General features: G+C 36.5%; 2 protein-coding genes and 1 non-coding gene across 4 annotated transcripts in view; 2 read left to right on the plus strand and 1 right to left on the minus strand.

Annotated features, from left to right (window-relative positions):
• The window catches only part of LOC144981017 (dnaJ homolog subfamily C member 3-like), a 516,589-nt gene that overhangs the window by 33,417 nt on the left and 466,115 nt on the right, over positions 1-17,057 (plus strand). The window lies entirely within an intron of this gene.
• The window catches only part of LOC144981009 (uncharacterized), a 96,145-nt gene continuing 80,612 nt past the window's right edge, over positions 1,525-17,057 (plus strand). Inside the window, exon 1 of the mRNA XM_078929070.1 lies at positions 1,525-1,750. The gene's annotated coding sequence lies outside the window, so the exon portion shown is untranslated. The remainder of the gene's footprint in view (positions 1,751-17,057) is intronic.
• On the minus strand, positions 5,124-5,205 carry Trnas-gcu (transfer RNA serine (anticodon GCU)). Its single transcript has one exon. It is a non-coding gene; the product is annotated as a tRNA-Ser (tRNA).

Genomic DNA, 17,057 nt, shown 5'->3' on the forward strand with positions numbered 1-17,057 from the left:
GAATACCTGACAGGTAACTGGGTTGTCTATGTTGAAAATAAATTGTAATAGAGCCTCAAGCAACAAATTTCGTCCTGCATTTTAATTAAGTGTTGCTATTAGCTTTGGGTCACCTGTAAAGCACTTTGGGCATATTAGTAGATATTGCTCTTTACAAAAGCTCCATCTTTCTAATTAGATCACGAGAATGGAACCGTATCATTAAAAAAAAAAGTTAAAGGGTTACATCATTCGGAAGTAACTTTCTCATTTTAATGTACCAACTTCTATAATTGATTCTTATCATTAAAATCTCAAAACACCTATTTCTTTTAACTCGACGTGCATTTATTTACAGATAATCCTATCTAGTTGTTATGCGCGCATAGTTATAATGGAAATACTCTAAAACTAAGGGACAAAATATTGTCCATTACATAAACATTAAAACAAGCCCATAATTGCGTTCGGTTATCAGAATTGCAAATTTGTGCACGTCGCTTTCACCTGTCAAAATATAGTCAAAAATGTGATGCCATAAAGAGAATATAATAGGTATGGTAATTATTACCATTTAGATTCTGGCGTGGAATTTACTAACATGGTATTTTGTGTATGTTGGCTGTTTTTTTTTTTTTTTTCTAAATATGTTTTTATTTGGTTTGTTTTGTTATTTTTTTAATGCATTGATATTAATGAGATAGTGTGGCAAGACTTACACGAGCATAAATTAAATGTAATGTTATAGAAAAGGGTTCTCAAGAGTTATTTTTCACGAAGTCTCTTCCGAGAAATCAAATCACTCAAACACACAAACACACACACACACACACACACACACACAAACACACACACTCCTTAGAACAAAAATAAAATAATGGAAGAGAAAATGAACGCATATAACATTTACTGCTATGGAAAAATGTTTTAACACTTTATTTTTCATGAAGTGTCTTCCGAGAAATGAAACCACAAACACATATGCGCAGACATACATAATATGCTCTCTCTCTCTCTCTCTCTCTCTCTCTCTCTCTCTCTCTCTCTCTCTCTCACACACACACACACACACATACAAAGAACATGCGTTGATTGGTGCAGTATACGAATAATATCTAGGGTTACTCTTTGTCTGGAACGTTATAATCCTCTTTGAACCATAGCTCTCGTCTGAATTGATCTATTGATAAACAAAAATAAAATTCATTAACCACTACTTAACTGCAAAACTCTGGAAAGACACCTATCTAAAAATTATGCCAAAAAACCTCGTCCTTCAAATATCGATCGATTTGAATGACCCTGCTCTTTGGCAAAATGTCTCTATCCTGGGACATCATCTTGGGCAAAAACCCTCTAACCTGGGACCTCACGACATCCCAGGTTAGAGAGTTGTTTTTTTTTTGCCCAAGATGAAGGTCATTTAAATTGATCGATATTTGAAGAATGAGGTCTCAGGCGAAATTTTCAATTCACGTGTCTTTCCAGAGTACGGCAGTAAACTGGTTAAATTGAATGAAAATAGAATCTATGAAATGAATTCCCATTCACGCGATATTTCACAGAAGTACAATAATAATCTCAAACACGGAGTTGGCACTTTGTTCCTTTCGATATTCCGTTGTGTTCCTTTAAAAAAAAATAAAGGCTGTGCATATTGAAGTTATGGAACAAAACGTAATACTGCATATCTCCTGGAAGGGGCTATGGCATTGTGAGACGCCGGGTCGTTTCCATTGTGATCCTTTGATCCGGTTGTATCGATAGACAGGTAGGTAGATCGAACTCCAATCGCGACGGACCACTGTTCTATAATATGTCCAGGTGATTAGTCTCGGTTGTTGGATTATTGGCGGTGTAACTGTGCAGTCATTGTTGTTTTAATGGACGAGGTAAGGGTAGTGATTTTTTTTCTTCATCATTAATGTTTATTGGTGTTTGTGTATGTGTGTGTTTTCAAACTAATATCGGATTGTGCATTTCTTACTATTTCATTTTCTATTTATTGTAATAATGAGTACGTAAAAGACATCGAATTTATACAGTGCTTATCCATTGTTTATGGTCGTGTTCAAAGCGCTTGTTCGTTTGCTCTTTTTTCTCCTGGTGGACGGGGTATACTTAATACGAAGCCTTCAAAGGCGCTCGTAACCTGATTTTTTGTCGTGCGAGGTAAAGTAAAGTCGAAAAACTGGAATATCATTCTTAATTTGAAATTTGTACTGAATGACTGTCAATATGTTTCCATGAGAAAAATTAAATACAGTTTTTGAATGCCACAAATCTTGTATTTCCACAACGTTTGAATTTAGTCTCAATTTCATCGCCTGGTTCCTACGACGTAACATTATGGTGAGATGATCAGTGACATTTTATTGAATACGACCATTCTGATCGACACCTGATAGGAGGGGGGGGGGGGGTGGGGGGGGGGGGGGGGGGGGGGGGGGGAAGTTGCTCATGGTAGGGATGCTTCCCGGAGCCTTCTGTCTGCATCACTTTTTCAGCCTTGAGCAAGTAACTTTAATCCCTTTCTGTTATTTGAGGAGTCCATTGTGCTAATGCTGGGTTATCAGGTGTTTTCTCGAGATATACCATACAGGAAGGCAACAAAATACTCCGAGTATAAATAAAGGGATTTTTGTTAGTTTTATCATTTTAAATTTATTCTCGTTCACTATAATGCAACGGGGCTAAAAGTGTGTAAAAGCCGTAGATGCAGAAAACCTAGACAAGAGTTCCATCCCAGTGATCAATGCGAGACGGACGTAACAAAATAAATCATCATTTTGATTTTGGTAGAGAAAACCCCCAAACCCCCCCCATAAAATCAGACACCTCAAGATAATTTGTGATCCACTGCATCGGGTGAACCCGTGAAAACTAAACTTAAAGTCTTAACGATCTAGTCTGTATTAAACTTATTGGTTTTTATAGAGGAGAGTGAATAACATTTCTTTAATGGTTTAATCTCGTATTTTGTTATGTAAATATAAAAATGAAAATACGAGAAAAATTAATTTCAAAAACATCAGCCAGCCTTGACTTAAGATTTGTTTTGGGATATTTTTTGTTCTTGTATTTTTCTTTCTGCGTCGCCTTGCACTGAATGATACGCACTTTTTCAGATTTTATCTTACACCAGTGCCTGCTCCCTATGTTGTTGCTTTGAAATTTATAAAATTACACAAAACAATAACGCAAACAAACAAAACTAAACAAAACAAAAACATGCGAACTTTTCTATTTTCAAATTTTTTGATTCAAATCGTTTGAGCTATTAGAGCACTCGCCTATTGACGTCAGGAGTCTAGTTAACATACTCACAATATCCGCTAACCATATTAAAAATACCAACACAGAAATGATATAATTTATTGAGAACTACTAGTCACTAACAGGCTGTCTAAAAATAATAACTAAGAGCTGAGTGACGGCAATTTCGTTCCTTCTATACGCCAAGGTACAAAATCGGTACCCGGTGTTACGGATTGTCGAGTTCTTTCTGTCCCCTCGGTCCACTCAGCGGTAAATCATCTTTGTTATGTACTGTTAAATATTTTTTGTTATAAATATATATTGGTTTGTAATAATTAAGTGTTCCTCTTAGTGGGAACGTGTGCTTGAGTCTGGATGAGACTTTAAGGTGATCTCAAACTAATAACACGGATAGTGTGCTCTTGGAATCTACATCTGTTCCCTCTTTGAACCCTTCCCCTTTCACTTACTTTTTCTCGTGTGATTTCAAATTGTAAACCTATGACTTTTTTGACTCCCATTTTAATAATAAATGGCATTTATATAGCGCTTTACCCGTTGTCATAGTCTCGCAGCGCTTTAGTTATTCCTCTTCCTTTTTACGCTTTTTCCTTCGCTGAAATTACCGGTGCCGTAAAAACATTAAAATACATATAAACAAATCAGTTTTGTGGGGTTTTTTCTTTGGCGTTTCTATCTTCCTATATTTTATTTTCAAGGCTGTCCTTTGTCTTTTTCTTGGAGTGAGTTTGTGTAATACTGTAATATATAACGCATAACCATGACGAGGTCATGCTCTATGCGCTTCACAGTTACTATGGCAATTTAAATAGCACCGATATTCACACAAACACTCGCAGAAACAGACAGACACACTTTCAGTTATTACTCGAAAGAAGAAAACATCGATATCAAATAAATGTGAAACATTGGAAGAGACTTAAGAATGTGTTTTTGTAAAAAAGTGATGTTTTAGCTTTGATTTAAAAGCATTTACACGACGTTCCACAAATAGCCATGGGGGAAAACCGTTCCATATTTGAGGACCAATTGTTGAAAACGGTCTCCCAACATTAAAAAAAAATGTTTTGTATGGTTAGATGAATTCATTAAGATACTATTAAGGCACTTAAAGCAGATAAGGGCGATCATATATTCAATCATTTCTTTTACCAATGAAATTCAATTAATATTTTACAGCGCTATTTTGAATTCTTTGAAGTCACAACATTTTGACCTCCCATGTTGGGCAGGAGGTCACGCGGCATTTTCTATCCCCTTATGCCTGTTTTCCGAGTTGCTTTCTGTCTTTGCATTGGAATGGGATCACTTGGTTTTGACCGGAGTCCTTGGCTCTGAGGGAGGCAGTCAAATGCCTAGTTATAGTTTTGGGACGTGATATTTTTATCCTTTTAAATCTCTCTCTGTTATGTAAATTATTGTTATATATTTTGTTTTGACTGTATAATGTATGCATTTGAGTGAGATCCTGTGCTTGTGTCTGGATTAGACTTTTAGATGATCTCAAACTAAATACAATGACAATGTGCTCTTGGAATCTACCTCTGTTCCCTGTTTGTACCATTCCCCTTTGTCATACTTTTTCTTGGCCGCTTTAATTGTAAATCTATAATCTTTTGACTATCCCATTCTCTCCATTTTACTGGCGTTGAAATGACCTAAATGTGTTACATGTGCCTTAAAAACAAAACAAACATTTTATCTTTAGGTAACCCAGCCAAAAGGGAATTACCATAATAATATAATCTTCTGAATCAATGCTGCGGCTGTTTGGGGGGGGGGGGGGGGGGGGGGTATTCAAATTTTAAATTTCAATTTTTTTAAAAAAAAGAAGAAAAATATTTAAAAAAAAAAAAAAAAAAAATCGACGAGGATGGGATTCGAACCCACGCGGGGAAACCCCAATGGATTAGCAGTCCATCGCCTTAACCACTCGGCCACCTCGTCCTGTCTGTACGTCACACGAATTTAGATTACATTCAAACATGTGCTGACAGTAACACTGGTAAAGCCTATTGATTTTTGTCGGTAATCTATCAATGTAGCCAATAAATTAAACGTGTCTATAGTAACAGTATCATTGCATCACTGGGTATATCACCGAAATGATAATGATGGTGATGATGATGATGATAATAATAATAATAATAATAATAATATAATAATAATATTAATAATAATAATAATAATAATAATAATAATAATAATAATAATAATAATAATAATAATAATATATACTATTATTATTATTATAATAATAATAATAATAATAATAATAATAATAATAATAATAATAATAATAATAATAATAAATGATACATGTATATCAACATTTCGATTAGGTATCTGTAATTTTGTGAGCAGTTAAAGACAATATCAAAACTCATATGTAGACTATGTGTCCACTTTTTAACAAGTTTTTTAACATTAAAAAAGAGTTTAAAATTCAAAAAGTATTTTTTTAAAAATTAAAAACCCGACGAGGATGGGATTTGAACCCAATGGATTAGTAGTCCATGGCCTTAACCAATAGGCCACCTCCTCCTGTCTGTAAAACATTCAGATAATATACTCCCATAGTGGGCAGGGAGGTACTTACTGCGTCTTCTTTCCCCCTATATATGTTTTCCAACTTGCTTTCTGTCTTTGTATTGGAATGAGATTACTTGATTTTGTCCTGGCCCTGGCTGAGAGGGAAACAGTCAAATGTATAGTTAGCTTTTTTTTCTCGTAAATCATTTCTCTGTTGTGCAATGTATAATGTTTTATTTATATTATATATGATTTGTAAAACATTTGAGTGTATTCCTCTTAGTTGGGACCTGTTCTTGTGTCTGAATGAGACTTTTAGTGATCTCAAACTAAGTACTTTGATAGTGTGCTCTTGGAATCTACATCTGTTTCTTATTTGAACAAATTCCCCTTTGTCTTACCTTTTCTTGGGTGCTTTAATTGTAATTCTAGTACTTTTTACTATACCATTTTCTTCCTTTTACTGGCGCTGATATGACCTTAATGTGTTGCAAGTACCGTAAAACCCTTAAAAACAAACAAAACAAACAATAGATAACAAAAATGCTGGGGATAAATCTGATTTTTTAGAGGTACGCAATCAAACTTGCTCGCAATGATGTTGACAATAAATTATGCATATGGCTATATTGACAATATCATTGCATCACTCTGTATTATTAATAATAATGATAATAATACTAATAATGATAATAATATATAATAATAATAATAATAATAATAATAATAATAATAATAATAATGATAATAATGATAATAATAATAATAATAATAATAATAATAATAATAATAATAATAATAATAATAATAATAATAATAATAATAATATTATAATAATAATAATAATAATATAATAATAATAATAATAATAATAATAATAATAATAATAATAATAATAATAATAATAATAATAATAATAATAATAATAATAATAATAAAGTTGCGTCCTGGGAACAGACTCTTTACTCAGATTTCTCTCATCACAGTTAGGTATAAAAATGAGTGCCTAATCGGTAACAGATATGTCTAGGACGAAAAAAAGTGTATTAGTGCCTTACAGGCGTCATGTCTTGTTCTACACTTTAAGTGTTGCTGTTGGCTTGGGAGCCCTTGTAAAGCACTGCGAGCAAATTTAGTGGATATTGTGATTAATAAAAGCTCAGTTTTTTTCATTATTCAAAGGACTCCGTTTGCTTCAGTTTATCTGGGAAATAAGACAGTTGTGAAATTTTTACGACGATCATTTGACTGACGAATCCAAAAGGTGATAATCTTTTGTTCGGTGATCCATGGAGTGATCGTTAATCGACAAGTCGTTTCACCTTGTCGCCTTTCGATAATGGAGTGAGTTATTGACTAGTGATCAATATCGTGTTTTATAGGTAAGCTAGACTTTCCGGTTGACCACTGGTCAAATATCGGACAAATACAGGGCGATTCAATAAATTGTGAACACTTTGTGGATAGGTACTATAGCATTTAATTGAAGTGTGCACAATTTGGGTTTGGCATAATGTATTTTAACCGGTTAACTGCCGTATTCTGAAAAACCAGTTATTTTAAAATTTGGCCAGAAAACTCATCCTTCAAACATCGATCGATTTAGATAACTCTCATCTTGGAAAAAAAATTCTCAAACCTGGAGCCCCTCGATCGATGCTGAAGGACGAGTTTTCTGGCCAAATTTTAAGTACATACCTGTCTTTTTCAGAATCCGGCAATTGTCTGATAAATTATGGTGCAACGTTCTTTATGTGGATGGAGCAAGCACTCGGTAAAGGGTTGTCCACTAGAGCCATATTATGATCCAATATGTTTTTTTTTTTTTTTGTAGCGCTAAACGGACAGCAGTGGTAGAAAAGTTACTATAACTTTTATTTTGCTACCCTATGGGTAAGACAATAGTCATCCGGCCTGATTTAACTGACAGACGGGGGGGGGGGGGGGGGGGGGGGGGGGAATCTGGATGCCATCTGGATTTAAAGCTGACCTGAATATCTGTAAGTGGAGTGATCTGTTAGTTGAGATCTCAGAAGGCACAGAGAAGTGCCATCATGGAACAGTATGACACAACGGTATGTTCTTTGCTTCGTATCCAAAAGGTACCGAGTTTGACTAGTCGCTGCGCTGTGTGGCCTTGAGAAAGGCAGGACTGCAATGCAGCTTACGCCTGTGTTATTCCAGTATTCCCATGGAAAAGACTCTAAAGACAAATTTACCCATGTTTTTTTTTAAACTGGGTTTTAACCAATGACATGGTTGGTACAACAGCATCTAACTCGTCGGAGAGAGAGAGAGAGAGAGAGAGAGAGAGAGAGAGAGAGAGAGAGAGAGAGAGAGAGAGAGAGAGGAGAGAGTGGAGAGAGAGAAAGAAAGAAAGAGAAAGAGAGAGAGAGAGAGAGAGAGAGGAGAGAGAGAGAGAGAGAGAGAGAGAGGAGAGAGCATGGCGATGTGATTAGAGCATACCCACCACCAAGGACAAAGCAAGGAATTATGAGAAATAGAGAGATAATGGACAGAAAATACATTGGAAAAAAATAAAATAAAGACAAGTATTGAATTGCAAGCTTCAATTTATTAGACGAAGACATATACTGTGGACGTTTCGGGTTTCCCTTTTATCAATAAAACACTATGAATGAAACACTACGACGAATAAGATTGGTTTGAATGGCGTAGTTAAGGTGAATAAACAAAAACAATGATGGGACATCATTGTCCGAAACGTTCACGTCTAATAGATTGAAGCTTACAATTCAATAATTATCTTTATTTTTTTTCTTATTCGAGCTTCCAGCTGAAACGTTTTCATTTTTCAGAAAATACATTGACAAATTATCAGGGAGCAGGCACTGGAGTGAGATAAATATCCGAAAATGTGTCAATATGACAGAGCCAAACAATGCAGAAAGACAAAAATACAAGAAAAAAAAATCGTGCTTCCTCTTAGCGCCACCTCGACAGTCGCGACGGGCTGATTTTTTGGGATGATTATTATCTGTTTTTTTTTTTTCTTCTTCTGTTTTGCCTAATACTATTTCACTCAAATCTTTTCAGATTTTATACTTAGATAAACCAAAATGATCTACCATCGTGGCTTCCATGATACTGAGTGGGAAATAATAATAATAATAATAATAATAATAATAATAATAATAATAATAATAATAATAATAATAATAATAATAATAATATAATAATAATAATAATAAACTCTTATAGAGCGCACGGTCGGTATCCTCAACAATGAGGCTCTTGGCGCTTTAAAAACAATATATAGAGTACATGACATCAAAAAAGAAATGTTTTCAAGGATTTCTTGAAAACAGACAATCATTTGGTTTCTCGAGTGCTCTGTGGAATGGTGTTCCGTACAGACGGACCAAAATGAGAAAAGGACCTTGTTCACGCCTATGTACGAATGCTGAGGATAGGAATTGTTACGATTGTCTATTCGAAGGGCCATAACTCATGTAAGTCAGTCTGGTAATCCTTACCAACCATTAATAAATTTATTCTGTCCACCCACAAGTAATTTATAGGTAGCCAGTTCCATTCATTCAGTCCGGATGGATTCCAATTGGTACATGGGTCAAAGTACATTCACGGAAAGTAACACTATCGACTTAAATAACGCCCAACTTGTAAAACAATTCATAAACCAGAGATCGAAAGATTTATTATCGGCTTTAACAATTTTTGACACGTTGAATGTGATTTTAGTCCATTGATATAATAATACAATGACACGAAGTAAAAGTCCACGGGCCAAAAATAGATAAATAGGTGGACACATTGGACTCGGGAAAACAATGCATTTTAAAAAATGGCCAGAAAATTACTGATCGATTAAATTAAGCCCGGTCTTGTCCAAACTTTTAAACCTGGGACTTCGCAAAGACCCATGTTAGAGAGTTTTCGACAAGATGGGGCTTATTAGAATCGATAAAGTTTTAAGGAAGAGTTTTTGAGGCAAAAGTTTTTAAAACGAGTTTTTTTTTTCACAGTACGACAGACAGTGACGGAAATACTCTCAACACAAAATATTGTCCATTACAACAATGTTAAATCAAGTCCAGAATTAATAATTTAAAAAATTAAATAAAATTCCATTTATTCATCCCATAGGGGAATTTTGTCTTTAGGGTCTATTCCAAGGGAAGTGGAATAACTCAAGCGTCAGCCGCAGTGCACCACCGCAAAGTGAGCTAGGGCGAGGTGACTTGCTCAAGGTCACACAACGAGGCGGGTAGTCGAACTCGGTATCTTTTGGGTACGAAGCAAAGACCGTACCGCTGAGCCACGCTGCCTCCGTCATCAGACCTGCAAATGTGTGCACGTCAACCACGACATAATACCATTTTGGTCACAATATCAGTTCAATTCAATGGTTTATTCTAAGGCAATTTCCAATAGAAATCATACAATAACTTGAATTTCCAATCAACAAATTATGAAAATGAATAGAATCAATAAGAAACCAAAGCAAACCAAAACCGCTCACTTGATAAAAAGTATGCAATGTAAATAACACAAGCAACTCCTATTTCAGGAAACGACAGAAATAGTCAGATTTGTTTGATTTATTTTTGAATAGTAAATATTGTTTTACTTGGTCTATTTGGAAAAATGAGGTTATATTTATTTATAGAGCAATGTAAAGCTTTGTCTACACGTCTTCTAGATCTTCGTTGTCTTGTTGAGTGATAGATAATGGTATCTCGGTGAATTCAAACGACAGAAGTTACAAGGTTAATTTTTATCATTGGTTCTATAAAAGAGTAGATCTCAGTAGAATGTCATCTTTACTTTCAAATCACTTTTTTAAAAATCAATCGAGAAATAAAAGGATGTCTATTTTTATCGATTTCCAAAAGCGTTGATTCTGTTAAATATAAAAGAACTTCTTTTCATTGGAAAAGAAAACAATAACTTCCGGATAGAGAAAAATCAATTTTGGAATCAAACAGCAATCGAGCCGATTGATCTCGATACGTCAAAATTATTTCAATTCCTGGCAGGAATAAGACAGGGTTGATGTCTATCTCCGTTTTCATGAACGCGGACTAGCACTTAGTCTCTGACTATCTCTGACTTTAGTCAAGGACTTGAAAAAATCGGATTTCATATGAGCAACTGACTAAGCAAGTTCCAAACTAAAATCACGGCATCTTCGGACTAAGTTTGGCCAAGTTTTAGTCATTTGCTGAGGCAGCAGCTATTTTTAGACGAGAGAGCTTCGATTCGGAAGGAAAATACGTCAGTTACGAATGAAAGAGGCAAAAAGTGTCCTGTCGCTATTGACACTGGCTTTAAAAAAACTACATGATAAGTGCAGATCGTCGAAAGTACACATTAAAAAAAAAAGACTGATTCTAATCTGCTCGACATCAATATCACGTGATTGGATTCGTCATGGCAAAAGTAAGTTAAAATGTGAAAAGGAACACAATATTATCTACACCGGATGCGTTGCTAATTCCTCTTTAGAAATCTTTTGCGTTGAAAGTATGAAGGCGGGAATCTTACCTGCCGTCATGTACTAGTGCGCGTGATGCTACCGCACAAAATAGCCGAATTTGTCACCGTCCTTACAACGCACATTTCTTGGCAAGAGACTAGCTAGTCCGAGACTAAAAAACATTCATGAAATCCGATTTTTTAAGTCACTTGCTTCGCTTAAGCTTAAGACTAGCAAGTCATTTTACTTGACGAGATAATAACCAAATCTAGACCTAGTTCAGGAAAGCGGGCCCTGGTCTTTTCAAATTATACTTGGATTTTCAGCAATATCGATATGACTTATAAAACAGCATCGGAGGATAGAAGAAAATAACAACCTTGTATAGAGCAGTATAATTAGGTGCCCCAAACGTAAACAATAACAAGTTGCTAGTGATTTTCGTTAGGGGCCGGAAAAATTTACGCACAATATAGGTCTCCCAATTTTGTAGTTTGAGTTGTAGGCAATACACTTTCAGTATTGAAAATATGTTTACATAAAATCTAACAGTTGCAGAAATAATAATATAAGGCTAAATTATTTTGAAAATCAGGCTCCGAATAATTCTCGTTTTGTTCACACCAGCGCAATAATTTGCTCTGGTCTAAAAATAGATAGACTGTAACTTTTGATAAATTTTTGAAAATTTTACCTTTTTTCCATAAAATATCCATATCTAGACATTATTTGATGCATGATCGAGTATTTATGAATATGTGTTTCTTTTGCCACCTAACAGCCAAATTTTAAAGATTATTTTTTTCTATTATTTACATTGGAACGTGAGCTGTCAATACAGGAACATGTGGTTTGCCACGTGCTTCTCGACCTTTGTTTACGTTTGGGGCACCTAACTTTACTGCTCTATAGAGCAGTAAAGTTAGGTGCCCCAAACGTAAACAATAACAAGTTGCTAGTGATTTTCGTTAGGGGCCGGAAAAATTTACGCACAATATAGGTCTCCCAATTTTGTAGTTTGAGTTGTAGGCAATACACTTTCAGTATTGAAAATATGTTTACATAAAATCTAACAGTTGCAGAAATAATAATATAAGACTAAATTATTCTGAAAATCAGGCTCCGAATAATTCTCGTTTTGTTCACACCAGCGCAATAATTTGCTCTGGTCTAAAAATAGATAGACTGTAAATTTTGATAAATTTTACCTTTTGTTCCATAAAATATCCATATCTAGACATTATTTGATGCATGATCGAGTATTTATGAATATGTGTTTCTTTTGCCACCTAACAGCCAAATTTTAAAGGTTATTTTTTTCTATAATTTACATTGGAACTTGAGCTGTCAAGACAGGAACATGTGGTTTGCCATGTGTTTCTAGACCTTTGTTTACGTTTTGGGCACATAATTATACTGCTCTATACCCGCTGCTTTGATCAGGGACGGCTGGTAATAATGGGCAGGGTGGGCAAATACCAGCCTGTTTTTTCAAGTTATATGCTGTATTACCATGTCCGAAATAATCTAGTATAAATTAGATAATTTTAAAAGTTAGTACTTAAACTTGATACTTCGTACTGAAATCAATTTGTATGTATATTTGATAGATTGCGAATCACCATGCACCCCGTAATGCATAAACCAGGATACGCTCCTGTTCTTTTTTATCACCACCCCCCCCTTTCCCAACGACTCCACTCCGCCCACATCGTCATCTCATCGTCACGTCGCCTGACGGTGATTTTGCTGTCTGGCCTCTCTAGTTCTAGGTCGGGCTAATTCAAATGAGCCCACCTTATAAACCAGTGAGCACTAAATAGAGATTTTGGCAAACGAACTTTTTCTTCTTTATTGCCTTACTTGTGCTGGTATCATTGATGTAATAACATTGGGAAGGTTCCAGTATTGAATTAAATTTATCAATTTACTAATATTATATCAAGTTAGTATTAACTTGTGTTGTTTTAATATATTTGTTTATCCATTTAAATTACTTCTTTTTTTTTTTCTCGTTTTCTTTAGTGCTTCTCAAAATTCATTTATTTAAATTGTTGTCTTATTTGTTTGTTTTTTGTTTTGTTTTTTTTTTGTTTTTTTTTTTAAACAAATTAATTTGTTCCTTTTTTTTAATTCTTAAAATAATTACCGCTGTATTTTTATTGCCAGACTAAATATTTTTGCAAAACAATGTATTTTCTATTGCATTCCCTCTAATAAAACACTTTTATTCAGAAGTCACGACTAAATAAATATATAAAATACAACCGCCATTTTGGTTTACTCAACAATTGAATTAGTATACGAGAAATACTCTTCTGAGAAAGGAGAGAGTTGAATTCTAAGTTATAGAGGAAATAAAAACGTTTAAAGGAAGGGTGGGCAGATTCCATACTTGCCCGTCCAGAGAGCGTAGATAATAGAGAGGCTTTACGGACGGGAAGTCACGCGACTTCGTCGGTGACAACAATGTTAGCGAGGGATGGTGACTGCGTATGCGGCGAGGAGCGAGCTATAAATAACCAAGACAGGTAAACACCGGCACATGGTGGCGAGAGAAGTAATGGAATGTAGTGGATATATAATTCGCACAACATCAAACCGTTTATTAAGCCGTTGGATCGAGGTCCAGGTATCAATATTGAATACAAACATTATCAGATAAGATGAGATAAAAGAAAATTAACTTAAAAATTTATCCCGAAAAGGAAATTTGACATGGGCACAACAAGAGAGGACTCGTACATCAAATTGACATAGACACAACAAGCGAATCACACGCCCCAACCCTACTAACCCCCCCCCCCCACTCTCTCTCTCTCTCTCTCTCTCTCTCTCTCTCTCTCTCTCTCTCTCTCTCATGTAGAAACTTCAAATGAACTGTTCCCATGATGCTGTGAGCAAAACAAATTACTTTCTGGAAACCATCGATGGATTTGCTTTAGTTTTCTATCATGCATGGCTATGAGGAATCTCGCATCTGCTCTGAGCGAATATAATTCATATAACACTAAAGAGGTGGAGTGTGTTTGTATGTTTGTGTGTGTGTGTGTGTGTGTGAGAGAGAGAGAGAGAGAGAGAGAGAGAGGGGGGGGGGGATGATTTGGTGATGTGGGGGTGGTTGATAACAAAGTCTATGGAAGTGAGTATGAAGCTTACCCAATGCATGCTTGCCCTTCCTACTTATTCTGAAAGGTGGCCGCTTTCCTTTCAATAGACTTATTGGATTTGGAGGTCTGTTCTTGACTTGCCTTGCATCTCACATGGTGATGAAGGCGCACATTGACGAAAAGGTTGATGACGAGGAAGTGAATATCACACTGCTTCACGGCCTTTTTGCATTCCAATCCTGTTTCTAATGTTGCCTCCATCACTTTCCTAATCAGGTACATTCTTAATCCTCTCTTGTACAAGTAGGGGTCAATGTAGCATCGAAATGCATGTTCTGCAGCCGTCAGAATATACATTAATTTATGCGATGGCGCACACAATCCCTCGTTTTCCGTGGTAAAATTTTTCTTGCAGATAAACGTATGCGATGGGTCTTGAGTGCTCTGTGCTTGTATTAAATCCTCTTTACAATTTTCACACAGAAGATTTTTTTTGGCTCTCAACTTCATCCCAACGTAACCTCCAATGTAATTCAGAACGTTGGTCTCGGTTGTCGTGAGCATGGGAGGAGCGGCTCTCATTACTTGCTGAAGTGGAAGAGGAACATCTTGCTGTAGTCGTGTTCTGACGGTGCTTTGGGCTCCCATTGATGCCATATTTTCAAAACTGAACAAGAAGGTATCGATGTCATCCTTGCAGTTTTTGTTGCTCCCCGGGACGAGAACAGCATCAACCATTGTCTGGCGCAGAGCCAGGCGGAATTCCCTAGAAGTTGGATTTACTCGGTGTCCACCCTTTGCCCTGATGATGGAGAAAAGGTTTTCCAAACAGTCTTGGTTCAGGCGACTTGTCAGAAGAAACTTGAACCCACAGTAATCTCGCAGGTGTTGCCAGAGTTGGAGCAAGGCTTCGATTGACAGCTTCCATCCTTCCAGGCATGGCAGACTACCTGTCTTGTTCAGGGGTTTGACGCCTTCCAACAAGATTTTTGTCTGCTCCAAGAAAGTCAGGTGCTTGGAATGTGCCGACATCGCATTGTTCATTGTCCCTTTGCTTCTCAGTGATCTGCTGTTGAAAGCGTTGAACAACTGATCAAAGTTCTCAATGAAATGAGCAGTTGGCAATGCCTCTTGTGGAAGAGAAGAATGAAAGACCATAGTGGCTATACCAGCAGCGACTGTATGACTCAGGACTTGTGCTGCTAGACTCACCCTAAGGTTAGCAAAAACTGGCATGTTGATGTGACGGCTTGTCAGTTTAGGCGCTAATCCGATGGGCTTTGAAGAATCCGTTTCATAGAATTGCCGGATGTAATCCATGAAATGGTGTCTCCAGCCACCCTAAATCCTGAGTTCCGCAGGTTATTTCTAATGCTTTTCAGCAGATGTGGTGGGTCATAAAGAACGTAGACCTTGTGATGTTCAATAATGACAAAGGGTCGGCTTTGAGAGACTCCTAGCTGTTGTAATGCTGACCGGTTGTTTGATCCTTGGTCGCATATCATTGCTTTAGGATGGAGACCTAGATTTATCACTTTTTTCACCACTTCTACAAGAACAAGAAGAAGCATGTCAGCCTTCACTGGTCCATTAGATAACACATAGGAAAATGGTTGCTTCCATTTCGTGCTAAGTCCTTTCACCATGAAGACAAGAGAATGGGTGGCTGGTTTTCTTGATCTTCCTAGCAACAATCCATAGTCCTCAAATCCCTCCACAAGATCTCTAGAAGGATCATACGACAGATCGGACTTAATGGCCATTTCATCATAAACAATGGCACAAGATCGTTCCACTGGTGACATTGCTTCCACTTTTATCTGGAACAGGTTGAGCATGTTCGGGCAGAGTCCAGGTTCAATCTGTACATTCTTCATGGCCAAGGCAAGTGTAGACGGAGATGGTAACTGAAAAAGCCGTTGCAAGAGACTGTAAGCCTTTTTACTAGCGTGAAAAAGAGAGAGTGCAAATGATTTATCCTGGGAACTCCATCGTCTGGATTTCTTTGGAAGTTGTCCAACTCTAACCTGGAACACGATGAAGGAAACGGCTTGGGGAGGTAAATAAAGACGAAGGGTTTGTTCAACACTTTCAAGTGAAGCCTGTAGGCTGTTCGATTCAGTTCCATGTTGTTGCTCGGAACTTGGTTCTGCACTAGAGCTAGTTGCCGCACAGGAGTTTGGCTGATGAGGGGAACTCTCTGTCATTTTGGAGAGTTTCCTCTGTAGTCTCCAGTTCTTTGACCTTTGAGCACAGAGCTTCTTCTTCAGTCTGTCTTTTCTTTGACGTTCCTCTTTCGTCTCGGATACATCCGTCACTGGATGACATTGAGAGGTCGTAGGTGAGGTAAATGGTTTCTCTGGTGGTAATTCTGCAGAATCATCAATTCTACGCTCTCTGCTAATACATACGTAAGATAGTTCGCGATGAAGAGGCGGGAAGCTAGGGGTTGGTTGGGTAAGGAGTAAAGATAACACGGTCGTTATTGTTATAGTCTAACGAATGCATGAGGAGAGATTGGTAGCATTGTTTTGTCTTAATTGTATTGTATGAATTATTGGCGAAAGCCTAAGATTAAGTAAACTTTGTTTTTATTTATCTTTTTTTGACTATGGAACTGATACTTGTCATAGCAGACCTGCCTACTTGAAATAGGAAAATAAAAATCGTAGTTTTCAGGGTTAATAAAATCGTAG

Source organism: Berghia stephanieae, chromosome 10 (genome assembly GCF_034508935.2).
Source record: "Berghia stephanieae isolate SIO BIC M18660-M18661 chromosome 10, UCSD_Bste_1.3, whole genome shotgun sequence".
In the NCBI taxonomy this organism is placed as follows: Eukaryota; Metazoa; Mollusca; class Gastropoda; order Nudibranchia; family Aeolidiidae; genus Berghia; species Berghia stephanieae.